The following is a 27,471-nucleotide window of genomic DNA, read 5'->3' on the forward strand; positions in this document are numbered from 1 at the left end:
TTATTTGGTGAACATATGCATGCTCTTAGGAACCACAAAACTGTCCCTGTGTCTGTACACTCAGAGATTGTTAATGGTACTGGCTCCCAAATAAAGTCTACAATAGGCAAATTCCATTTAAACCAAGATTGGCTCACAAATGTTGCCCAACTGCAGAAGAAAGGAACAAGGCATAGTCACCAACACAATCTACATGTGATTTACCTTAGGTTGAAAAGAATGGCTGCAAACAATTGTTTGTACATTTGGCAGAGTGTATCCAAAGACAGACTGTTGTTGTCGCATTCCATAATGGTGGGACTATGGCTGTGGATATCCATCAAAAGAAATGAACAAACCGCAATTTAACAACTCAGTGACCACACTGAGTGATGTTAACTTTGCAATAATTTGATGTCTGCCTCACATATGACATTTTAAAATTTAAGATGTGTTTTAGAATCCAAGTCCCAAGAAAATGGACAAAAATTTAAAAAATAAACACTTGCTAGGTTTTGGGCAGTGAGCAAAGAAATAGCAGTGGCTTTGGTTACTGGTCATTGGCTGGCCAAGTGTGCCTTGAAATGCACCTCTCTGTCTTTTCTGCAGATATATGTGTAGTAGGTAAGATGCTAAAGGAAAGGTTAACTATTTTGATTCCATTGTCATTAAGCAACTTTAGAAAAGTCACGGCATAATTAAGCACAGTACCAAGTACCACCGTTACTTTGGGTGCAAAAATCTGCCTGTTTCCCAGTATGTCAAGGAAGTAAAGAGAGAAAAATTATCTTTTTTTGTTGTTGTTAAACCACAGAACGTTCACAGCTACAAAGCTCTCCATTTAATTCATGCGCTGTGAAGACTACCAACCAGAAACCAAACATTCCTCTGTCTAAACTCTCTGCTGACTTTCAAAAGAAACTTCCTCCCTAAGTTAGTAATTCCATTAAGAGGAAAACAGACAAATGCAAAGCACAGGGAAACATTTCGCATTCTTCAACAAGTCTCCAATTCCAACAGTCAGGTAATCAGGATGGCAAGTGTAGTTAGGAAAACCTGCTTGATCATGACATCTGATAAACACCAGCCACTGGCCAAAAGGGAGTCTGAATTATCACTAGACTTTGACAGCAGTTATACTTATATGCCAAGTAGGGTTTTGATGCTGAAGAATAATATACACGGATGTGTTAATATACACGGATGTTTTGCTCCATTAGCCCAACGAAGAAGTTGTAGGTACCCTCCATGGATTAACCAACTTGGGTGTCTTCCTGGCTCTCAGAAGGTCAAAATGCCCCATATTTTACAAGGAAGGCAGTCATTTTACTGAGAGGAAGAATGGAAAGGGTCTGGAACAACACTCCTTCGCAAACTTATTTATGTGTGACAGCCCCATCAGGCGGTATTTCACACACCACCCTGGATGCTTCAGATTGGCGGAGAATCCATTTAACACCCAGCATTTCTGTAGAGTGTGTGCATGTGTGTGTGATGTAACTTTAGGCTATATTAAGAACATATTTCAGATTATATTAGAAAACTCTCAACTAAAGGTAATTGAAACAAAAGTATATTTGAATTTCAAATGAAATGTAATGAATAAATTAGTTTATGAGGATTTCAATTTAGTGATAGATAAAATGAAGAAATATAAAAGCTAGTTTACTAGTGGGCAATAGGGATAAGAAAATGGTGGAAAAGAAAATAGAATAATGGCACTCTTTACCATTTAATATTTTTGCTCTCCTTTTCTTGTGGATTTGTTGTGAAAATGGAAGAAGCAAAGGCAAATCTTGAAAGAATGCCATATTAAATCCTCTAGAGGGGAACACATGTTAATGTAATTTAGAAGAGAGATGTCCAATTGTACATCTGTGTCTGTGTTTCTTTGAATGTTGCTCAGTCAGATATTTTTAATATATAACATTATTTAACTGATATTTGTCCTTCACTTTACAAAGCTCACTTGGAAGTGAGAGATGACCAAGTGAAAGCATATCATGTAACTTCCATGTTCTGAAAAAAACTACTGTTATCATCCCATAGTCAAACAAATTCCAGCTTTTAGACCGAACTTCCCAACAGTGATAGCTACTAAACTTTACCTCCTGAGTAGATCTGACCCAGGAACTCCCTTCCTACAGAGGATATCTCTTAGCTCTTGTCTTGCCTGTGTTAGAGGGAACCTGGATTAGCCTGCTTCTGCCCCCAACCCGACCAGAGACTCCTTCCTGCCCCCTTCTCTAGACCTTGAGATCTTGGAATAGAAATGGTGTTTTTTATTCTCTAGACCTTATTTTCTAACTGAATCATGAAAGGTTCTCTATAATATATATTAGGGTAGATCACTTGGAATTAATTATCTATTAGAGGAAATTAATTATATTTAGACTTTAAAATCTCGGACATTCAAATGACAGCTTAGTACTAGTTTCCCTGACCTAGCACAGGTAGTGGAGATGATGGAAGAAAATTCAAGTGTGAGGGAAAGGGAGAAAACATGTAGAGGAAGTGAAGTGAGTAATGATGATATCCACATTATGCAGGTGATGATTCAACCCACCATAAATAGTGTGGATGTTCACATGGTCGAGTGTGCAACTTGACATGGCTGAGCTTCGATTAGTCAAATTAAGTAAAATGATGACAGTCTTGTATGGTTGAATATACACCAACAAGAAAAAGTCAAATGAGAAAAATAATAAATTTATCAAATACAATAAATTAATAAAGGAAAGAAAGGAAGGAAGGGAGAGAGGGAGGAAGGAGGAAGAAAAGAAGGAAGGAAAAGGGAAAAAACAAAAATACAAAATAGCAGAAGGTTGAAAAAAAAGGTAATGACTGTGCTGACCACCTTTCTAACAAAGGTCCTGGGACCACAAAGGGAAAACTTCTGGAAGAGGGACAAAATGAATGTGGACAGTGGAACTTCTTATCGGAAGCAGGGTCCATTCTTATTTCTGGGAGAACTTTCTTCCAGAAGCATTGGAGCATATGTTCCTAAGCCATTTCCTTTTCTGCTGCATAGAGACTATTCCTACTGCTATGAAATTCTCAGTTTGCCTGCTTCAAAAGGCAGAATTGGACTATCAAATTAAATGAAGTAGCAATAGAGCAATGTGGTTACTGATGGTAGTTGGCAGCATCTAGCAGTGTTGGCTTCTCGAGAAATACTAGACCAGACCCTGAAAGTAGCAGAGATGTTTATAGGGTCTCTGGGTGGGAGCTATATGTAGTAGACATAATATTGTGAGTCTCACAGGACCCCACAAACTTGGACAATTTGCCCAAGGATTGCATACTAAGTATACATGGTACTTATGAAGAATGTGGGATAAAACATTCACTTCATGCAAGCCGCCCAGTACAATGTATCACACTTATTAAAAAGTGGCTCAGGCATCACATATCGATATTGAATATGTGAACTGAATGATGCTTATCAGCCCAGGAGAGAGAGTGGCAGTTGTCTATAAATATGGGGGACAGCACTTAACTGAGCAATTGTGAGTATAGATACAACTTCTGAACATGACATAAACGCTTTTGTTTCTGAATTTATGTCTGCAGAAATGTTTTTCAGGGCAGCTCTGGGCATCTTCACAGGGTCCTCACACCCTCGTGCTGTCCTTGTTCCAGACTGGCATCAGGAACAGCCTCATCCACCATCAACTGCACAGGCTCAGGGCAGAACGCATCTGACCAACAGCACAACAGTGTGAATTCAGGTTGCACTTAACAGAAGCCTCCACAGTGTTCCGTCCTAGCACTTGCATATGTAGCAAATGCACAGTCAACCTGTGGGGCCCTGCTACATTGGAAAGGGGTGAAGAAGGGCTGGATGGCAGGGACTAAGCCCTGAAGTCACTGCTTGAGCAGTGTGAGGCATTTTTTCCAGCAGTTACTTGCATTCTGTGTGACATGTCACCTTACTTTCAAGAATATTAGAGCATTCATAAATATTTAAATGCAAGTCATTGTCATCTTGTTAGACCAATGACCTTTCAAACTCAGCATGATTTATTGACATGTTTAGTGTTTTTATTCTGGCAATATAATGTTTCTTAAAAACAAAACAAACAAAATATCATTTCCTTCTCTCCTCTTTCTTCCTCCCACAGAGGCTCCCTTCCAAAGATAAAGAGTCCAAAAATGGGATTTGCTGTGTCAGAGAGATAAAACCAGGAAGCATCTCTTTGTATAAAAGCTTTGTGCTAACTCTATGGAACCCCAGAGGCTTCACCTGGGGGAAAAAAACACAACACGAAATGCCATTTCTTCATTTAGGGAAGACAAAAGGTGTGACTAAAAAGGTCCACATCAAAGGGCATTGGATTACTAATCAGGCTAATGATCTGATAGTCAAATCCCTAAATCCAAAGTCACCATTGTGTTCCCACCCAGGACCACTTACTAAAATCCTTCTGGCCTTTGGCTATTGAAATCAAGCTCTTCACAAGGTACCCCCAAGAAGGAGGCATTTGTTATTCTACTTTGTTCAGACACTGTTTCTGAAAAGCTTCCTGGCTTTAGTTTCTCCTTTTCTACCAAAAAAAAAAAAAAAGTCTAGGGTGAGTTAAATGGATTAATCACCTTTCAGTAGAAAGGGCAGCAACTGGTGAGAAGAAAGTCAGAGTTGGGTGTTTTATCCCTCTCCCAGAGGGGCTGAGCTGCAGCTTTTCAGATGCACATATCTCTTTAAGGACTTAATCACCTAATTAGCTAACTTGCAGAGGCAATTGGTGAAGGCATGCTGGGCTGGCCTCTACCTCCACTTACCTTCATGTAATTAAGTAAGGATTCTAGAGAGAGGAGTGTCCCTTGGACTGCAAGATTCTGGAGATAAAACACTGGGAAAACAACAAACCCATTGGGCAGGAACTGTGAAGTGACTTTTATTCTAAATCCTCTCTGAAACCTTAGGCTGACGAGAGGGCACACGTGTCCACAGACTGTCTCCCCAGTCTTGGTCTTTTCCTGTTCCATGGCTATCATGTCTATTTCTTTGATAGTTTGCTTTTACATTAAAGATTTTATCATTGTTTTTCTTACTCTCCCCCAAATACACCTTTCTCCACATGGGTTCTGAAAAGAAAGATTGTATTAGTAAACACTGTGAAGTAATACAGATAAATCCTGTGCTGAGGACTTGAAGGTTCTAAATATAAAAACCATCCTGGGTGTAACTCCAGGTTCCCCATCTGTCCACACTGAGCGTCACAGAGGGGAAATTCACATGGAATGGGGTGAAAAGAACTCCATGTTGAAGTCTACCATGCCATCCAGGTAGGGACTTTTCTGTAAAAGGCCATCTCCAGAGAGTGATAAAAAGTGAAGACTTTTTAAGCCAAGAGTTGGTTGAAAAAGGAGGAATAAAGCCCCCAAGAAAGTTGCACCGCCAGGCTCCTCTCCAGCACAGACCTACACTCACTGAGTATCTCCAAGCCCCTTGCAGAAGATCCCTGCCTCACTATGTCTGATCACCATGGAGGGGGAAAGGCAGGACACTTTGACAGAGGCGGCTGAGCACAGGTATGTATAGGGCTTTCTTTGTTCAAGGCCATGAACAGAGGAAGTGGACACCACATAGATCTCGCTTCTTTTATTATCCCAGTGAATGCCAAAGTGTAGTCAGACCCTCAGGGAGTAAGGGTCATTTTCTATACACTTAAGACAGGCAGTGTCCCAAACTTCCCAGATCATATAAAAATTGGTTTGTGGCCAGCTTCTATATTGCTGCTCCCACACTTTGCATTTCAAAGGATCATCCTTAAAGAGAAACATCCAGGGCCTCAAACTCACAACTATTCCAAAAGTCCCAGTAGGGAGTGGGGAGAGCCCCCCAAGACTCTGCTGTCCCCACCCCTTCCCTCTTCAGCTGTTATCAGAAGCATGTGCCTTGGGACTCCAGGCTCAGTAAAGTAGGGCCTACAAAATTCTGAGCTCCAAACATCCTGACAGTGAATCTGATGGTGACAATGAGCCTTGTAGAGGCTGACAGTTGTCTATAAATGTAGAGAAAGGTGCTGAAGGGAAGAGTCATTAAAGAAGAGAAACTACCTCTACATGTAAAAAGGAGACCTCAGTCTCCATCTGATTGCAGGGCCAGTTGGGCAGATATTTCAAGGCACTATAAATAAACAGGTGTTCACTTACTGGTCAAAAGAGCCATTTCACCATGAAACCAGGCATTCCACCAGGGACCCCACTAGGAAGAACATACTAAAAATATTCATGTGATTTTAGAAATGTCACTGATTTTTTTACTCAAGTATTGAAAAGAAAATCAAAATCATCAAGTCCCAAGCAAAAATTGATAGATTGAACCAATCTTAGAAACAAAAAAATAATTGAATGATCTTTTTGTTTTCCAAAAGACCAGTTATCACCAATACTGTAAATATAGCTGAAGTGCAATTTAGTGACTTTATAGACATATTCTAGGTGTACATATTAATGTGATATCTATAAAACACAGAACCTAAGATATTTGACTATATTCTCTCTCATATTTCAAACACAAGGAAGAAATTTTTAAAAAACTATTGCAAGATATAACCCTTTTCTCCCAGTTATGTCCTAGAACTATTCTAGGTTGTGAAAGACACATGGAAGATATGATGTTGCCTATTTCATTTTTCAGGAAGAACAATGGGAGATCATTTCTTTTGTTACAATACATACCAACATCACAACCCATTCTTCTTGTCTAAAAGCATGTCCCCTTACCTGTCACACTCTAGCATCTTAGAATTGTCAATGTATGTCACCATCATTAAAACTCTTAAATTCACCCTTTAATTCTGAATAATGACAAGAGTAGTGCTGAAGTTTTTCCCACAAGATTAATGGGAATCTTCTAATTACCAAATCGCACAGCTTCTTTTAGTCCTAACTCAGTGTGCTCTTTTGTAGACCTCAAAACCTCTACAATAATGACTGGAGCCATCTTTCAAATCCCGATCTTAAATATTTAACCACATGCTTGGAAATCTATACCCAGAAAGAAACCTATACCTTGGACGTGAAATATCCCAAGCACAACTCAACAAGTTAACCTTCCTGTACCAGTTTCACTGGATTCTGTCCCTCACCTTGCAAAGCTCAGGGGCCTAGCACTATATTTGACTGCCCTAAAGCCACTAACTGTCCTTTTACCTGGTTTACACTTTCTTCCCACTAATCCCCTCTGCCACCATCATTTATCAGGCTGTCTCTATTTGGAATATTGCAATGATCTTTTAATTCAACCCACTCCAGTCCATTCAAAACACTATTTCCAAATGACCACCTTAGGACTGAGCAATAGGAAGATTCTGTTTTTCTTATAAACTTCTCAATTCCTTTACATTCCTTATGTTAGCAAGTGCACATTTCTTAACGACTGCAGGCCTAACTGGCTGACCTTAGTCATTACTCAAACTTATTGGTACTCTGTCCACTCATCTCCCCATTAAGGTACGCTAGAACACTCACCACCCCCTACACATGCATCCAGAACAAGGCAGAACACCTTGTTCTACCACAAGGTGTTCCTCCTGGAAGCAAAAACAAGATGCCCTTGCTTCTTCAAGACAGATATACTAGTATTTGTCCTTCATGAAACTTGTCCTGACTCCAGGACAATGTGATTCTTCAACACTTAGGATCCCAGTAATGTACTATGTGACTCTCTCATGATCTTTAATCTATTTTCTGTAGAGAATTCTCTTTGTTCATATTTTACCTTTTCTACTAGATCTCAATAACCTTGAAATCATGAAGTATACTGCAATGGTCTCCACTGTTCCACGAGGGCCTTTGGGCAGGTGCTCAACTCCTCTGTGTCGATATGGACCAAACTCATGCCAGGGGCTACTTCTCGTAGCTCTCCAATATCTGATGCTAAAGTAAACATACAAATCCTGATTTTTGTGTTTTGTGTTTGTTGTATATGTGTGTGTGTTGCTTGTCTCACTCCACTGTAGTAATAATTACCTGCTTTTTCAAAAAATATTTTAATAGATGAGTAGGTGATAGCAGATTACAATTCCTTAAACTTGCTAAATTTTAGAAATTGAATATAGTATGTACCTTTGAAGCAGAGGGATTTTGAAGCAGGTGATTATGTTTACTGTTGAAATCATCTTAACACCAGCCAGTATCATGATGAGGACTCCTAGGGCTTGCCACATATGAGAGGCGACCTCCAAAAACCTGAATGATCTCCCTAACTTGAGATGTATGAAAGCTTTTTGGTCCCCTGGGAGGGGGCTGAGGTGTGGAAGCAACCAGGGCTTCCCTGTACACTGACTTTGAGACCAGTTCAATAAAGTGCACACCTTAAAGAAAAAAAAACCGAATTATCTTCTGGAGGGCTGCCCTTTGTAGTACAGGCTTGCCCCTCTAGGTGTGTCCCAGGAAATCATCTGTATCAATGTACCAGCTGGTATTGTTTTGAGAGGCTGCAGTTTGGCTTCAGTAAATTTTTTGAAGACTTTTTCAATGTGTTTGCTCATTTCATGACAGACAATTTACAAGCACACCTCCCCATATTATTCTGAGTACACAGCAGTTTTTGAGGTCAAAAATAGCATGACCTTCATGCCCCACCCTCCTCAGTCACCGGATCTTGCACCACCCAAATGACTTTTGTTTGTTTCTCTGGATGAAAAAGTCCTCAAAAGGAAACATTTGTGGTGAAACAAAAAACAGCACTGGGCAGAAGCACTCTTTAAGGCATCAATATCAATGAGTTCAAAAACTGTTCTGAGCAGTGGAAAAAAACATCTCCATAGATACATTGCATGCATGGAGGGTACTTTGAAGGTGACTAAAGTTTAAACATGCAAGAATAAATACACAATTTTTAATAAATAAATTAGGGATGTGTTTGGTCTTCCTTTGTAATTCAGACTGAGAGGTAAGTCACCATGTATCAACCCAAATATGTCATGTGGTACCAGATGGAATTTATCTACAGATGTAGTTGGGGGCTGGTCTCTTTTGTTTTAATGTGGAGAAATTGCTGTGTCCTTTGGGTTCCATTAGCACTTAGGAGGCCGGTTTCATCCTTGTGTTTTATAAAATATCATAATTGGCTTAAGAGCAAGGGCGTCCCTGAATGACCTTTAAGATGAAAATGTATCTAAAGGGATTAAGGTAACAGATTGTTGTTCAGGGGAATAAGAGATCTCAGATTGAAATGCAATCTGTATTGATAGCTAAACGGCAATGCCTCTGAAAGTTCTTCCCAGGCCCCAAAGACCTGGAGGAGGCTTGGCTAGACCAAGGTGGCTAAATGAAGTTTTTCTTCTGTGAGGTGCTCCGAGTGACATGAAAGAAACCTGTTCTCCTTTGTCGCCTATTGAAGACCCTCAGAGCGGGCAGGCCTATGCTTGTTTGGAAGGGCTAATATCCGATGTGAAATGAGGGGCACGCCTATTGCTCCTGTCACCAGTGGCTCTATTAGAAACATTCAATGCTTTTCCAGAGCTACATGGTGCGTGATGTAATTCCATTTTCTCCATGACTGCAGGAAAGGGGAATCAGGTAATTAAATGTGAGAAATCAGAGGCCAGACTGGGGAGCCCTTTCTGCTCAGTTAGCTTTCCCAATGCAGCTGCCCAGCTGTGGCTGCCTGGGGCGGGCCTGGGAGGACAGTGGGGGTCACACAAAGGCTTCAGGCTGCCGGAGTGCACACAGCTGGTTGTCAGGATCCAGCAAGCCAGCCATGTCCTGCTCAAGTGTCACTACTTCCCATCAACTTGAAAAGCTCCAGCGGGTGGGACCTTCCGTCACAGCTACACGCTTTCTGCCCCAAGGCTGCATTGTCTGGGGGCAGATCTAGGGCCCCCAGGGCGTGGTTAGACCCAAAAGTGGACAAGAAAAAGGGCAGGAAGAGGTGGGAGCAGAGGGAGGAGAGAGAAACTCTGCTCAAACAAGTGAGCCCTTTCACATAAAGAGTTGACATGCTGCTGTGGATTCATATTTTTCATAGCATTTTGCATACTTTCTGTGGTCGTTAAGTATCAGGTCTGCCTTTTTAGGTGAAAAGTCTGGAAACTCTGCTGAAGGTGTTAAAAAAAAAAAACAGGCCCTGGAATTTAGACCTCCAAAATTACTATATAAGAAGAAACCACATAGTGAACTTCAAGAATTATGAGCAACTTGGGGGAACTGGCCCTGCCCAGTGAGAAACCCACAGGGAAGCTGATAAACTAGAGTGACCCAAAAGAGCAAAATGAGGCTTCCGTCTCAAAAGATGGCTTACGAAAGCCCATCACCTGTTTGGTTTGGTTTGGTTGGGTTTTAATACACATAACTACGTTTGACATTTCAATTTAGTTTTTACAGCTTTTAATACATTCTTATACTGTATACTTCTGCAGATAATTTAAGTTTCAGGGTTTCCTTATACATAATAAGAACTCTGATGGGAAAAATGTTCTCATTTATGTGTAAATTTTGTTAAGAAATATTCTCCCAGTGTTTTTGTTTTTAAGTTGGAATTTTTAAATTTTATAAGTGATCCACTATATTTCTTGAAAAAACAATGCTATTAAACCAGAACATGATGTGACTTAATTTTTATTTTGAAATCAAATGGTTACAGAGATGGTTAGAAATGATGGGGAGAAAATTGGGCCCTTAAGTAACCCATGAATTAAGTTTGAACATATTTCCATTAAAAATAGCACAGTACAATTTTACATGGTTTTACGGAAATGGAATCATAGTCCACCCCACTCTCTGAGTAACAACAAAGTAATAGAATGGCTACAATTAGGTGCTGGGTAAGCTGGCAGGTTTTAGAGTGCCGGTGCCATTACTTAAGCAACAACAGTTTTACAGAATCATGCTTGCCTATTCTTTCCTCTAAATATGTGCACAGAGCTTCAATAAACAGCCTCCGCCCTCCTGAGGAGCCAGAGGGTGCAGCCGTCCTCAAGTTGGGCCCCAGGCAGGCAAGCCCCTGGTCCCTGCTTTGCACATTTCTGTGCTGTCACACTCACTCTGGGACCTGCACGTGCCTGTGTCGCTTCGTCTGTTTGGAAGTCCCTGTCTCCCTCCAGATAGTCTGAGGGTCAGATCTAGAGATCTTGTACCCAAGGCCCAGGTCTCCAAGGCCTCCAAAATGTTCGTAGATGGAGTTAGTTCCTGCTTTCCCTTTGCTAACAGGACTGTGATGGATATCCTCGTGCTAGCCCCTGAAAACAGCCAGGGAGAGTGAAAACCGGAGAATTATTTGGGGGTCATCAGTTTCAGCGGTGGCGTTTTGAATCTGGACTCTACATTCACTATTGATTACTCTTCCTAGGTTCATTTAGAATTTATTTCAATAGAGATATAAAAGGTAATTCATTTAGGGTAATGTGTTCAAAGCCCACTTTACTTTTTTTTTCACACTATTATTCAAGGTAGAGGGTCCGAGGCTGTAACTCTCCCTGCAGTGATGGTCAGGTCTGAGTCCAGGTGGGCTGCCTTCCTCACACCAGTCCACCTGCCCCACGTGTGAGGGGAGCGCCTTTGTGCAAGGCTGGAATACGCAGCTACCACAGAGCAACCATTTTTAAAAGACAAACGGGCTTGTTTTCTGATACTGTTAATACAAAATGTCAGCTGGGAGCTTGATTTTAGGGTTGAATACAATTACCCGTCCCTGTCTGACTTGACACTTCACAGCTGGGAGCCAAATTTGGTGGAGAAAACCAAATTTCGTGTCGTCCTGCTTGACGTGATGTCAGAGCGGTTTGTTTATGAAATCTGTTGGAAATGTGCAGTTCTTGTTTTCAGTTGTCAGACAGCGGAAGCCCAGGTTCACCTGGCGGAGCTCCCAGAGCCAGACAACAGAGGAAGTGCAGCCGAGAACAGGTAGCGGGGTCCCCCGACCTGAGGATTTCTGAATATTTATAATCCTCCCCAACTCATTTTCAAAACGGCCAGAAGATGATGTGATTTCGTGCTCTTCCATGGAAAAAACGAAGCCCCATAGGTTATGAATCCATAGGTTTCTATTTAAGACAGCCGCTAAAGATGATACCTTTAGAAGACCTTGGAGCGTCTCTCCGCCTGTTAAAAAGTGCTCTGTTTCCATGCAAGAGGCAATTGCGTGTGGATGTTTCTCTTCCTCTCTCCCTTCTTCTCTGTTTAAAAATAAATAAATGAAATCATTTTTTAAAAAAGTGCCTTGTTTCCCAGTGTAGGAACATTGGCTTGATAAAAGCTTATGAGAGGAGTACCCACCACTTGCTCTTTAGGATATTCTTTTTTTAAATCATTTTTTCTGTTGAAATGGGAGTGAATTTAGTTGTTCTCAATATAAAGTAATAAAATCACACTGTGCCTCTGGTGATAAGGGATAGACAGGGCTTTTATTCCACCGATTAAGGAATGAACTATTTCTTTTAAACAGGTTTTCTGCCTAGCTACCTACTTGAAAGGAGATTGAAGCCAAAAACCTTATGAAATCCACAGTTGTCTTAGAGTATTTGGACCAGCACTGGACAAATATCAGCCTGGGAAAGATGCCCTCACCTGCTATGAACAGGATGTCACTCGTGCTGTGGCTGGGGATACTGTGTACTCACATGTCATTGTCTTAAGCATCAGTGAGAACAGAGACAAAAAGACTACTGGTAATGGCTGAATGGAGTTAAAGCCACCTGGCTTACATTGGAGAATGTGAAGTCGTAGTAGGAATTAAAACCAAGGAGGGGTGTGATGTGGAACTTATAGGGAATTCTGTTTCGGTGTCTATATAAATCTCTTTGTATTCTCTTGTAACATTGCAAAACATGTGAGCAAAAGAATAAAAGGCCAGCTCTTCCTTCCTCTAAAGAAATATAGGAAGAAGCATGGAATCACCCAGTGGTGGCAGGTCTGTGTGCTGAGAACACACACACACACACACACACACACACACACACACATACACACACCTGTACATCATGCTGTGGATAGAGGCGCCTATAGTATCTGTCTGCTCCCTATCCCATACCTTATCTGCACATTTGCAGCATGTTGGGCTGCAACGAGTACAGCTAGACCAGCACTATGAAGGTGAGAGAACAACAGTGAGCACACAGTAGGATCCTCGGAGGCAGGTCCATTGGTGACCAGCCAGTGCAGAGACGGAAAAACTCTGATTTGTGACATCTCATTTATGACAGGCAGTCACCTGTGGTTTTATCACCTATTAAAAAAAGAAGAAAAAATAAGAAACTTAAATGTTGACTCAACCTAGCCATATTATTAAAGGACAAATGTGGAATAGAAATAGCATTCTTTAAAATAAAAATAATTTATGGTTGAGAACCACGAATCAAATACTTCCTTGGCACTTATCTGCATACTGACAGATATCTTAGTAGTTAATTACAGTTTAGACATCCAATATATTCACTTTTTAATTCAAGAAGTTTATTGCTTTATAATGAGGTTAGTTATGCCCTGATAAAGCAATGTCATTCGTGAGTATAATGAAAAGCTGAGGAAAAATAAATAAATGTGTCCTAGCAAGAATTTTGTATTTTTATTTTTTGAAAAATCTCTTAAGTGACTATTGCCATTTATTGCAAGGCAAAATCAAACCCGAAACACATATTTGTCGAGATCCCACTTCACTGGGGATATTTGGAAGACAATTTACTAAACATGTTCATTCGATGGGGCAAGAAAGAGTTATATTTACATAGCTAGTAAAAGCAAAGTGCTCACCCTCTCATCCCTCAAAGTTCCTTCCAAACAGGGACACAGGCAAAATATTTTCTCCTCACGATGAGGGCCACACCAGACACTGATTGGGTCACTCCTTTCACAGGTGGCCAATGGGATTGATCACTGCCGAGGAAGTAATGGAGAACTTGCTCCAGTTGGTATTTCTAGTGTGAGTATTTAATTGTGGAATCAGTGAAAGCTGAGACTAACTCTAATGTCTGTACATGTTTGTGCTGGCATTTAAATACATTTATACTTATTTATACAATTGCTTGTATCTATTTTAATCTGCATCTTCATCCTCATGTTTATCACTCATTATCCTTTTTTTCAAAGCCACTATTTTTCTCTTAGAATACCTGCACCTCAAACTTTTATTTCCTGTTTATATAATTCAATAGTTTAAGAAATATTTTTAATCCATACTTTCTAAAATAAGGCTTAGACAATATAGATAGGTTGGCATCTCTCGAAATCTATACCAACACTAAAATAACTAATTTAAAATTCTGCACAGGTGGCATTAAAATTTAGAAGTCATGTGGGTCTGTGTGATGAGAATATTTAGGATGCTTCAGCTGATAACTTGTGGTGTAGTTACCTTCATTAGATTCTCTGATGTAATTTAATTAATTAAAAGAAAAATGGGACCTGCTCTCTGGCTTGTTTGTATGTTTGTATTTATAAGTGGATCATAACAGGAAGTCTAGAAATGTAAATTTCAACCAGATGGCTTTACTTTGGAACTGACATACACTTGGAGTCTAATACATTAACTAACTTTAATAGTGATTTTCAGTTATCCATGGGAATCTATATATGTGTCTATAGAAAAAAGTTCTTCTTTCTTACCCCTCACTTATTATCGTGATTCATCTCCTCTTCCATTTTCCACCCTTCTGAACTCATCACCAAAATCTCTCAAAATAAATAATTTTAAATATTCATAGAGATAGTTTTAAGTGACCCAGACACATTCGGGGAAACATAAAAACATATACTTAAATTCTCATCCGTGAGGCTGAGCTGTTGTTTTCTGGAAGGAAAGTCAGTCTTCAAAACTGGACCAGTGCCACTGTTCCTGATTAATCCCAGGTCTGTCTGTGTCATGACTGATGCTTATGGAGAAACATCTAGCACATGAACAAGGTAGCCTGCATCTATTCCCTCAGTTGGCTCAGATTCCTAAATTCACTTTCAGCAGTTGTCAGGCTACTTTAGAATCACAACTCCTATGTTTTGAATCAGTTGCAAAGGCTCTAGTGGATATCCATCAAAGCAATTCCTATGTCCACATTGTCTTCAACACCCGGGTTGTCTAATGAACAACCAAAAGGCCTAGAAAGCCAGTGTCTGTGTCTCAAAACCTAGGATCCATCCATGTTGACTTCTATCCTCCCTCTCCTTTAACCATGTCCCCTGAATTTGGGAGAGTGGACCACAAGAAAGGGAGAAATCATGTGCTCATCTTTACCCACCAAATAACTAGCCAGTCCCATGAGACGAAAAAGTGAAAAGAGCAAGTGTGGGTTCGTGTGACCACTAGGGGACAAAACTGCTGCCATTGTGAGGGCTCAGACCATCAGTTCTCAGAAGTATATCTTGGTAAAGCAATTTGGGGAAAGTATTTCTATTTTATTCAGAAACACATACTAATAGGAAATCTCATTATGCATGGTTCAGAAACTTCTTGTATGGTCACTTCTTAAGAAAAATGAGAAACACTATCTATACCCAGAAACACAAATCATGAATCAGTATAATGTAGCACTTTCAGAAGGAACAAATAACCAGTATATGCATTAAACTGCATTTGGTGTTTATTTTCAAGCCAGATTCATTTATAGACATCGAGAGACTCTGGTCTTGGTGTGGAAAAGCTGGTCGTGGAGGGGTGCTGTCCTTGTCCTTTGAGCAGACAATGCTGTTGTCAGCTACTTGCTGCCAGGGCACAACTTGCTTTATTCTTGGGCCCCTAATGTATCCAGGCAAACATCTAAGCTTTCTGAAGTGGAGAGTTTGCCCAGGGTTTTCTGGATAAGGGAGCCCACTTAATGGTTACCTCATTGTCTACACGTAGCATCTGTTGACATTAGTAATGTAATTGCAGTGATAATAAGCTCATTGACTTAGTGTGTAGGGAATAATCAGTCAGGACATCACATTTGTCTTGCTTTACTTGACAACCCATCTTCCACATTAAATAGACAATGTTGGTGCAGGCCATTGTCTCAAAGAAATGAAGCAGCACAAACCTTTCTGTCCTTTATTTCCCTCCCCCAGCCTCATTGCCCTCTTCCTTCCAAAGGGCAGGGGGGAGAAACACTTGCTACATCTCACTGTCTCCACTCAGGGATCATTTTCAGAAGGAGCATAGATATGGATGGCATCTCCAGGTCTGGCTTATTCTATCTTAGAGCATCCGTGTATACCTGCTGACAGGTTTAACTTCCCCTTTGATTAAAAAAAAGACCAGTTAGAAACAAAGGCTGGAGGAAAATTTCAGTTCTAAGAAGGATGGACTGAAACTGACAGGAGAGGAGGTTTGTTGTACTGGGTCAGCCACCAGATGCCTTGTATTTTCCCTCAAGAACTCGGCTGGGGGAAAAATAATGAAAACTCTCTTTACCAGGGTGAAGAATCATATTTTATGACAGGCAACCCTGCTTACAGGGGGATCTTCCCTTTGATAAACAAGAGTTGGGTATGAGAAGGTGAAGTTCAAATAAATAATACAGAAAATATCATTTGATGTTTCTTCTTTTTCTTTCCTTCTCTTCAAATTCACCTGAGCTCATTTTTCATCCACTGATGTGGACCATCAGCCTCCCTACAGCTGGTGTCTCAGGCCCAGTGGGGGCTGCTGGTCCTGGGGACAGGAACACAGGGGTCTGCCCATATCACCTGCTTCTAGGCTTCAGGGCCGAGAATTCTGTGTAGCGTGTTTCCACGTGGTAACTTCAAGAACTATGAAAGTAAACCTACTTTTCTTCTCACTCATCAGTTCAGACATCAAATTTATTTCATCTAAGTCCTCATCAAGTTCATTACTCTGCCCATTGTTTCTTTCTTGCTGTCTCAAAAACACACTCAGAGTGAGAGAAAACAATGAAGATGAGAAATAAGACCTCCATCTTTACAATTATTAATTGCCCAAGATGCCTGTCTCCCTACGACGGGAGAGACTCTGAAAGACACTTTGCTGTTTGTGTATTTGTTTCCAGCCCAGCTGCAGAGTGATGGAGCTGCAGCCTCACAGCTGATCAGGAGGCCACACTCTGCCAGCGAGACAGCTGGCCCTTTCTGCCAATTCAAAAACAGGAGAAACTTTTAAATCACTTCTATGTTCTACTGTCACAACAAGTAGACATTTGGGCAGTAAAGCTAAGTAATCATAAAATCACAGAAATAGCTGAATCTATTAATATGATTTAGCTTATATAGAGATGTATATATGTGTGCATATATGTTAATGCATATATATATGCAGAAAGATATTATCTGAAATGTCAATACAGTAGGCTTACATCTCATATCATTAGTGTATCATGAACACTGCCAGAAATGTTTATTAGAGTCTGTAAATTTACTCTGACTTCCATAAAGTAAAACCTGGAAAGACATCTGTAGAGGGAAGCCTACGTTGAAAAGGCCCTTTGGGATAGTAAGGATGTGCCCTCAGGGATGTGCAGAAAAAGACTGAAATGAGTGAGGTCCCAGCCCACACCAATCCCCTGAGGTAGAGACCAGGTTTCTCTGACCTTGGAAGAACAGGGCCTTGCTGCCATTGTCACTGGCTTTGCCTCACCCCTCAAAGTAGAAGGCATATACTTCCTAGAGTTAGTCCAGTGGCTTTAAGTGATCTCAGACATACAGCTGAAGGCATGAAACTTGCAGTGGAAATGATTCTACACACTAAGGAAAAAATAGAACAATAACAACAACAAACAAGGCACATTATATTTTAAACATGCCCCACTTTTCATATTATTACTACCATAAACAACTTTAAACATATATTAAACTTGAATATTTTCCTGAAAATTTTAAGAGTCAAAACTGAGAGTCAATTTTGAAACTCATGAACCTGAAGATGACCCTGGGACTAGAGGTAGGAATTAGAGCATGTGAATACTTTAAATTCTTGTAATATTTGTCAACTTTTTGTATATTAATAGTATGGTTTCCCATTCAGATCATTTTCAACCCTAATAAAAAGACCTAAGTATGATATTTAATAGTTAAAATAATTTACCAGTGAGATACATGCCATGTTTTCTTATGGTATTATAAACACAGGGTGATCTCAATCAGACTCAATAATCAACACATGTCTTCCACAATGCAGCAACAAATAATGCATTTTTAAAAGGACAGAACATATACTCCTTATCTAATTATTTAAGATTTGCACAGTTCTCAGAAGAGGGTTGTAATTAATGACAGAAACAATGACAGATGTTACTCACAGCCAGTGAACGTCAGCCATTGAATGTTCAGACAAACCACATAAGGAGTTTACCTTAAAACCTTGAACAAATTTAAAAAAAGCCTTAAAATAAGGGGCTATATGCTAGGTTTAACTAATCCAAACACAACATAAATACTAAAACAAATAGAGATTAATGGCAAAAAGAAGCTTGTAATTCCCTGTATAATTCTTGCCTTTATGTAATATATCCTTTAACTAAAGTGTTAAATACATGTGGCGTTTTTACAAAGGCAGTACCGTGTACCTGGGATATTGGTAACAGGTGTCTATTCTAAGTTTTAACTAACTTTTATGCACACACAAATATGTTAAAGCCAATAAGGTAAAAGACCTTTTAACTTAAAAATTACCACATATAAAAACAGAGAGGCAGTTATAATTTAATTACAACTATTCGCAGTGTTGGATCACTACTGCTATTATTGTAGCAACATAAATTTTCTAAAATCCTTAGGTCTTTAAAGTAATATATGGCTGCAGTCTGGCACTTCATCTGGGAAATAATCATCTTTTTTTTTTCTTTTGTTTTGTTTTGTGTTTTTGTGATAGATACAACTATGGATTCTGGAAGAGTGAAGGCAGGGAGAGAATACATTCCTTATTCTGTCAGTAGATGATATTTCTTTGATGGGATCAAGACCAGGATAGGGTCCAAAAAACTGCTCTTTCTGAATTTCAGTACCTGAGAAGAATGCTTAAAATGGAACAAAACACAGACACTTGATGAGGCCTGGGGAATACGACAATGCCTTCAATGGAGGGGTTAATGAGCAGGATCCTAGGACCCCAGTTCTGGATCCTGCCCAACACTTAGCAAAGGCAAAGAGGCCACTGTTGCTGCTTCTTTCTCCTCTTCCTCCCCCCTTTTTTCCAAATTGCAGAAAACCTTTATTCTCTCCATATTTAGTTGCTTCAAGTTCACAATTTATTTTTCTGTTTAATTATTGCTCAAGTACAGTTTTCTCCTTTTTTCTTTTTCTTCTTTTCTTTCTCTTTCTTCGGTAATCTATTCTTTTATTCATCATCTTTGTACTATAGTACTCAACAAAGGTTTCAACAAACAAAACTCACACAGATACAAACAAACACACAGCTCTAAAATCACCATCTTCCAACAACTGGGAAAAATGAGGATTATATCAGAGCTAGAGATCAAGTTGATTTCTTCTGTAAAGACAGACCCAGCAATGGCAGTGAAAATGAGCAGTTGGATTGCTGATTTTCTCCAAGCTAAAAACAAAAAATGGCCCAAAGGGGGGTTTTTGCAGTCCTAAGAAATTCCCAGGTTTATCATTGCTGTTGGCAATTTAAATTTTGAGGTAGATGAAACCTGAGATAGAGCAAAACAGTCCTGGGACCCCAAATATCGACATCTAGGACCATGCCTAACATCTGGTTCCTGGGTGCCTGGAACCACGGATAATAGTTTCCAAACAAAACTCTGCTAGTAACTTTAGGCTGAAGTAGATGCCTTAGACCTACCTTAGTTCAGAAGTGAATTAACTCAAGAAAATAAGAACCTGATGCTTTCTGAGATTTTACCAGGTTTTTAAAACACTGATCAATGAGTATAAAGTCCAACATAACTGTGATTTAATATAATTATAACCCAAATTGTTCAAAATTCTGCTAATATTAACACAGACATGGATATTATCTATATGAATACCCTCTTTGATGTAGACAGAGGATTAAAATGAAAAGTGGGCAATCTTGGCTGAAATTCCTATTGGGACCCTTTCTATATACATGGTTTTAAGCAGGTTGCTTATTTCTCTGCCTCTCAGAATAATCTGTAAAATAAGGAAGAAGTAGATACAATACTTACTCCCAAGGTTTCACATTCATGAATCCACTCATATTTCAATTGCATCATTAACTATTTCTCATTGATTGCTTACTATGTTCTAGGAACTTTGCTTGGAATGTATGATTTAATATCATACATAAAGGTACCTTGCACAGAGCCAGAGCAGGTACAAACAAGCAGTGGATTTTTAATGCTGTTATTATTTAAGATTTAGTTCTTATCTGTCTTCATTTATACTTAATGTGTTGAAAAACAAAACAGCTTTGATAAAATGTGGAAATGATACAAACTTTTTTTAAGTAAGATTACACCTTAAATGTCCAAATAAATTGCTATCCATTTTAATTTGTAATATTTCCTGACCATCTTAGGAGAGCTAGCTATGTGGTATATCAGCCTTTATTAGAAAGAAGTTTAAAATAGAATCTAACTTAAATGCAAACTTTTCCAAAAGAAGTAAAATTATCTGTTGGATTTTGAGTGGAATTGGAGAACATCCGGCCAAACACAGGAGTAAAGATTAAAGACATTGAAGGAGAATAACATAAAAGAAATCATTTCATGAGCAAGATCTTTTCCAGTACCATTTACACTGTAATAATGTTGGCCATTTATTCAACGTTTCAGAAGTCCACATTTGAAAAAAAAATGACTGCACTCTCGTTGGACTAAATCTAAGACCAGTTATGGGTGGCATTGTGCGTTGCTGAGGCTTTGAGTAATTAGATTAAGAGAAAAAACAAAGACTCTAAAATCAACAAGAGTATAATTTTTTTACCATCTTCACAAAGAACAGCCAAATCCAAGAGGATTGAATTAATTTCTTTTACTTGAATCAGTCATCAATACATTGTGTATTGCCCGCCACAGAGGAGGTTTTCTTTTCAGATTCTTTATTTTGGAACAATAGGAGAAGCTGAGTGCATCCATTACCACTGCATTTGAAATAAATGAGAAGTTCATGACAAGTTGAGGTGCCCATAGCTTTCTATGTGCATAATTAGCACTTCTCTGCAGCAGCTCTTAGGGCCATGAGCATGCTTGCTTCTGTAGGCTTGACTTCAAGGAAAGGTGACTCAGATATTATGTAATAAATAGTCACCTGACTGTAAACAGAGCAGAAAAGATGAGACTGCAACCCAGGTCCTCCTAAGCACTGGCTCTTGAAGGCTTGCTTCCTTTCCTTTGAGCTTTAGTGCCTCCACCAGCAGAATGGCCTTAGTCACTGCCTTCCAGGTATGCTGAGCATTAAATAAAATGATGCTAATCCCACTGTAGTGTCTAGTCGGCAGTGTGCTTCCTTTCTCTTTCCTGTTTTCTCCAGAGTTCAGCCAGTCTGTTTTTCCATAGCCTGGTCTTGAATATTTTTTTTCAAGCAACTTAACGCTATTTTCTATCATTCAATGCCTGGAATTTTATTCAAAAGGAACCTTGAGGATTATTTTGGGTGGTTAGTGAGACTAATAAAATGCTTGGCAGGTGGTTAAATATTGTGGTGAGCTAATGTCTCAAAAGTCTTTCAAGGGGGTAAAATAATCCCCAAGAATATTCAGTGTTTAAAATAGGCAATGGCAATAAGTACGCCTGTAGAAATTATATCTGGCCTTCTGATTATACAATCTGATTACAAATTTGGACATCTCAATTATAAAATGGACTTAACATTATTAAAAGTAGATTTTTTTCCTAAATATCTAAATTGACTGTTTTTTATTCATTTCTTGGCAATAAAATTTAGGTAATGAGAATGCGCTTGTAAAAAAGGGCTGGCTGGAACTATTGGATAGTAAAACTTTATTCAGACTCATTACAAAGTTTTAAAATAAAAGGCATTTCACTTTAACATTTATTGAGTAGACACTTTTTTTTTGGAAGGTACAACGGTCTCTTTAGGCAAACAAAAGAAACAGAAAACAAATTTTTGTTTATAAACCAAAACAATCAAGACAAAAAGATGCTTGGAACAGAAATCTCATTTTGTTCTGTTACTATTTTTTGTACTTTATTTTAATATACTATCTATATATTTTATTGTGTGTTCACCACCCAAAGTCAAGTCTCCTTCCATCACCACTTATTTTCCCTCTATCCTCTTCCATCTTCCCTGTCTCCCTTCCCCTCTGGTAATCACCAGACTATTGTCTGTGTCTGTGAGGTTTTTGTTATTGTTGTAATTGCTGTTGCTTAATCTCTTCACCTTTTGCACCCAATCTCCCAACACTTCTTCTCTCCAACAGCTTTCAGCCTGTTCTCTGTATCTATGAGTCTGTCTGTAGTTTGCTTAATAGTTTATTTTGTTTGTTAGATACTGTGTATAAATGAAATCATATGGTATTTGTCTATCTCTGATTGGCTTATTTCACTTAGCATAATACCCTACAGGTCCATTCATACTGTCTCAAAAGGTAAGTTTTGTTTGTTTTACAGTGGAGTAGTATTCCATTGTATAAAGGCACCAAGCTTTCTTATTCATTTACCTATTGATGAGCACTTGGGCTGCTTCCAAATCTTGGCTATTGTAAATAATGCTGCAGCATAGGAATGCATGTATTCTTTCCAATTAGTGTTTTGGATTTCTCCAAATATATTCTCAGAAGTGAAGTCACTGAGTCATAAGGCAGTTTCATTTTTAATTTTTTGAAGTAACTCCATACTGTTTTTCATAGTGGCTGCACCAATCTGCATTCCCACCAATTTTTCATGAAGGATCCCTTTTTTCCACATCGGCCAGCACTGGTTGTGTGTTGATTTGTTGATGATAGCCATTCTGACAGGTAGAAGGTTGTATCTCATTATGGTTTTATTTCAATTTTCATTTATCTGATGAATAGTGATGTTGAGGATTTTTTCATATGTCTGTTGACTATCTGTATGTCCCCTTTGCCCATTTTTAATTGGATTGTTTGTTATTTTGGTGTTGAGTTGCAAAAGTTCCTTATAAATTTTGGATATTAATACTTTATCAGGTATATCATTGGTGATTATATTATCCTATTCAGTGATTGTCTTTTCATTTTTTGGTGGTTTGCCTTGCTGTGCAAAAACTTTGTAGTTTCACATAGCCTTATTTATTTTTTCTTTCATTTTCCTTGCTCAAGGTGATATATCAGAAAAAATATCCCTGCAAGAAATAGTTGAGATTTTTTCCCCTATGTTTTTCTCTGGGATTTTTATGTTTCGAGTCAGGTTACTACTTATTAGAATTGGAGTCATAGAGGTCTAGATAAACCTTGGAGACTACCTTCTGCAGTCATGTCACTTTCCCCATAAAGTGATGCAGCCCCAGAGAGGGAGTCACTAACCACAACTCTTTGCTGGTTAGTAGAGAGCAGAGGGGAATCACCAAGTAGTGACTTTATTCACAGTCTAGATGTTTCCCAATATGTACATACCCAGTAAGTTGTCATGTAGTAGACCATGTATAATAGAATCAAGTCTATGTACCAACACTCCCCATAAGACAATCTGTTGAAAGTGTTGCATGATGGGTTATAGAAATGAAAGGGCATGCATGCTGTCTCTTCTGCCAAACTTTTCTGTCCCAGTATTACTATAGATAGTTAGCTAATTAATAAGGAAAGGGAAGCATAGGAAATTAGACAGCAAGTTGAATAAACTGGGGAACATAAGCCTCTTTTCTACCCCAGGAAGCTACAGCTTCATACCACAGGGATTTACAACATTGGTCCACCAAAGGAATTAACACTCTTCTCTTTCTCACTCCAATACTGACCTAATTGTTGGGGGTGCAGTGGGAGGCTCTGGACCATAGAAGCATGTTGGTGTAACTGGGGGATATAAACCTATCAAAAACCTATGAAAACTTGGGAAGTTGATTGGTTCTTTTGAGAAAGCACCTGGTCGATATAGCCTAAACCCAAGTCAATACAATCCCAGGGGAACAAAGAAGTACTCTCTCTCCCCACCCAACACTTGTTCTGTTTGTTTGTACATTTTTTCTTGCCTAGCAGCATACAAACACATGCATCTAGCAGTTACCATGACCTGCAGCAGATGGCATTGGCTCTGAAGGACTGACCTTTAAGATGAAGCAGAAACTGTGGTCACTTGCTTTTGTTTTGGCCTTACTGAGGACACAGTTAGATTTTTTCCATGGCGAGATGGGACATTGGAAACCCAGGGGGAGGCTACTATTTCCATCCTAATAAACCATTTTGCCATACCACAATCTCCCAGGTTCTGGTTCTTGGAATGCTTTCCTCAAGATGAGGAAAAAGCCGAATTTCCACAGACAACTCTAGGACCTGCTTGTCTTGGTTCCTGTAGTCACTCAGAATCTAGAAGGGTAGCTCCTCAGAAAGGCGTTCTCAAAACTTAGTCCCCTGGCCAGCCTGTCACCATTAGTGCTCACCCTGCATGTGTCTGAGAGCACCTGGCTTATTGTTTTAGTTTCTTAGTATTTGGTCTGTCTCTCCATGGTTGTCTCCAACTCAGCCCCAAATATAGCAGGGTTTTGTCTATCTTCTCTGCTCTTTGCTCAGCAGTGCCCAATGTATGTTGTCTTCTCAATAAATAATTAGTGAAGTTTTCAAGTTTTTAAAGATAGGTTGGTTCCTTTATTATGCCATAGTACAAGGCTTTTGCACATGAGAAAATATTGTCTCTTAAGTATGACAATGACTGCAATTTAAGTACTATTGGTTTTAGAGTTTAAATAATGTGATTATGAATATTACCACATTCAAAACTCTGCAGAAATTAGACACTGCTATTACCAAGGGGAACTTTGTCTTATTTGAGCTGGATATCTTTACTCTCTCCAGACACTTTTTTATTCCTGGGTTCATACACTGATGGATTCCAATGATACCAAACCTGGTTTATATTGTTGTTTTTATCAGTGGAAAAAAACGCACATGCAATTGAAATGGTATTATTATGCAGCCACTCTTAATAATAATACATGACTTTTCTTATAATTCCACTTCTCAGAAAGATGCAAATATTTTGAGCTTGGTATTTAAAATGACTTTAAAGAAGAGTAAATTCTAACATCAATAATTTTGTCAGTTTTTTAAATAGTTTTGATGATATCATAAGCAAAATCTGCCTCAACAGATATACCCAGAGCAGCATTTTCCCACTTGGGACAAACCATGTTGAGTTCCTGTGTATGAGAGTCAAATGGGGAGCTGGTTGGGTTCTCAACAACATATTGAAGACTCAGCAATTTTATCCACTACGTGTGTTACTATGGGCTTTTGTTGTTATTATTTTAACATTATTTCTGAGTCATCAGCATTAAAATCCATTAGTAGCGAAACTCATTCAAACTTAGTGCCTGGGATTTTCTTTTCTCTTGTGTTTGCTCTCAAGGAAACACCTGCAGACTCTCAACAGGGCAGCAGGTTGCATGGTACAATCCCAAGGTCCAGTGAGTGCAGTCATGTAGTGGGAGGACACCTCAGGGGAATGTCCTCATTTTAATATTTTTGAGTAAAGATAGCCTCTTCAACAAATGGTGTTGGGAGAACTGGACAGCTACATGCAAAAAAAATTTTATTGGTTTTTAAAGCTTATTTAACATAAAAACATTTTCTTGGAAACAGAAGTATATTGAAAGTTTGATCATGATTGGACAATTCCAATTAAAACCAAAAACTTTCTATGTTACGAATTAAGTCAGGATAGTATATTTAAAGTTATTTTTATTTCATTGAGATTTCCAATCCCACCAGTACATATACCACACACACACAAACACACCTACTCACACATACATTTACACACACACACTCGCCCCCTGCCCCTGCCTCATGTTCAGGCAGCAAGTAGGCATATTGCTGGGATGAAAAGTGACAATAAAATAAGAAAATGAAATTAAAAAGTAAAGTATCACCAAACAATAACATAGGGTTTGAAGGAGCACTTTGCAATTGTGAGCGACCCTCGTCTTCCCAGGGCTTGTCTGATAGATGAGGTTCCCCCATATTGGGGGCAGGAGAGAGAACAGACATTTCTGCCCAGTTATTCTAACAGGTCCCATTTGCTGTGTCCTGGAGATGTGCTTTCTCTCACCCACCCTGGCCTCTGTCACTGGTTCCTAGGTTGGTGAACATTACCAGGTACCTACCTGGTAGGGCAGCATTGGAGACCATTTGCACAGAAAATGGACTTGCCTTGCTAATTCCACTCTATTATCCTCCTAGCACCCTTTTGCATGCTATATTCACCTGGTATGGCTTGTAGGGTTAGATACACACTCATCTACCAATCCCACATGAAATGAATCTTTCATCTTTGTATCCATATGCCTCTCTGTATACCTACTAGCCCTGTTTCCATTCACAGGCCCAGAGTCCTATTGTCCCAGCCCTTTACCTGGGACCTGGGACCTCTGGCCACCTTATGTGGACCTGCAGGAATTGACTTCAAACCCATGGTTTGCAGCTGGGCTACAACCATCCATCCTGAGATCATGGTCCCTCCCAATCAGAACCTCTCTTTTCAGTGAAATGCTGTGAGCCCACACATAGTTCTCTTCTGGGATTTGTTTTATAAATGTTCCTCTCTTGCCCACATTTGATGCCTCTCTGATACATCAACAATGACTTTTTGGTTGTTATAATTCTAACCAATTGTTTTTCTCACTCAACATAATCATATTCAGTGTCTTTTTGCACCTAACCCTAAATCCCCATGTATGTCTTCTTGGACTAGCCTCTATTTCCAAATGCCAGCTTGGCACTTCCACCTTGGATTCTTTCAAAACCTAACTTAATTCATAATGCCCTTACACTGCTGTCCTTCCCCTTCCCCCAGATTCCCTATTTCTGTTAGAATAGATCATCTCTCCATACACAAATGCTCAAAACCTTGTGGTACCCTGGACTTTCTTCCTCTTTCTTCTTCTGAACCCTCCACAGTAATCTGCTCCTGTATTATCTCTTCCCTATTTCAGTGGAGCCCTGGGACCTCCCTTCTGGATCAAGAACATTGCTTCCTGCCCACCTCCATAACTCAGATCTTTCCCAGTTAGTCTCCATCCTTCACACATATGGACAATTAATTGTCTTAAAATAAATATATTATGTTATACACAACTCAGAAGTAATGTTGGCTGCCTTCTGTTTCCTATTAAATGGGAGTCATATTGTTTCATCTTGAATTCAAAACCCAGGAGCAATCTTTGCCCCACACCAACTTCCACTGCTCCACCTTCTGCCCCTTGGTTCTCAGCAGGACTGAGCTGTTCCAATCTGTGCATCTTACCCCAAAAAAGCTGCTTCTAGATTCCTGTTCACATGGTTCCCCCCATTAAGGATTGTGTTGGGGGGGCTTCCATCCTCTCCCATTGTAGCATGGACAATTGAGTTAGGAAGCTGCACTCTAGAATTTGCACAATTAGTGCTGTCATTTGTTGAATTTGGTACCCACATATTGACAATCTTCCATGTTATTCAAAGACTTTTATAAAATTCCATGTTATTTGATGATATTCCATGTTAGAATTACTCCATGTTATTCT

The sequence above is a fragment of the Artibeus jamaicensis genome, unplaced genomic scaffold, assembly GCF_021234435.1.
Source record: "Artibeus jamaicensis isolate MK-2021 breed Jamaican fruit bat unplaced genomic scaffold, CSHL_Jam_final scaffold_369, whole genome shotgun sequence".
Classification (NCBI taxonomy): Eukaryota; Metazoa; Chordata; class Mammalia; order Chiroptera; family Phyllostomidae; genus Artibeus; species Artibeus jamaicensis.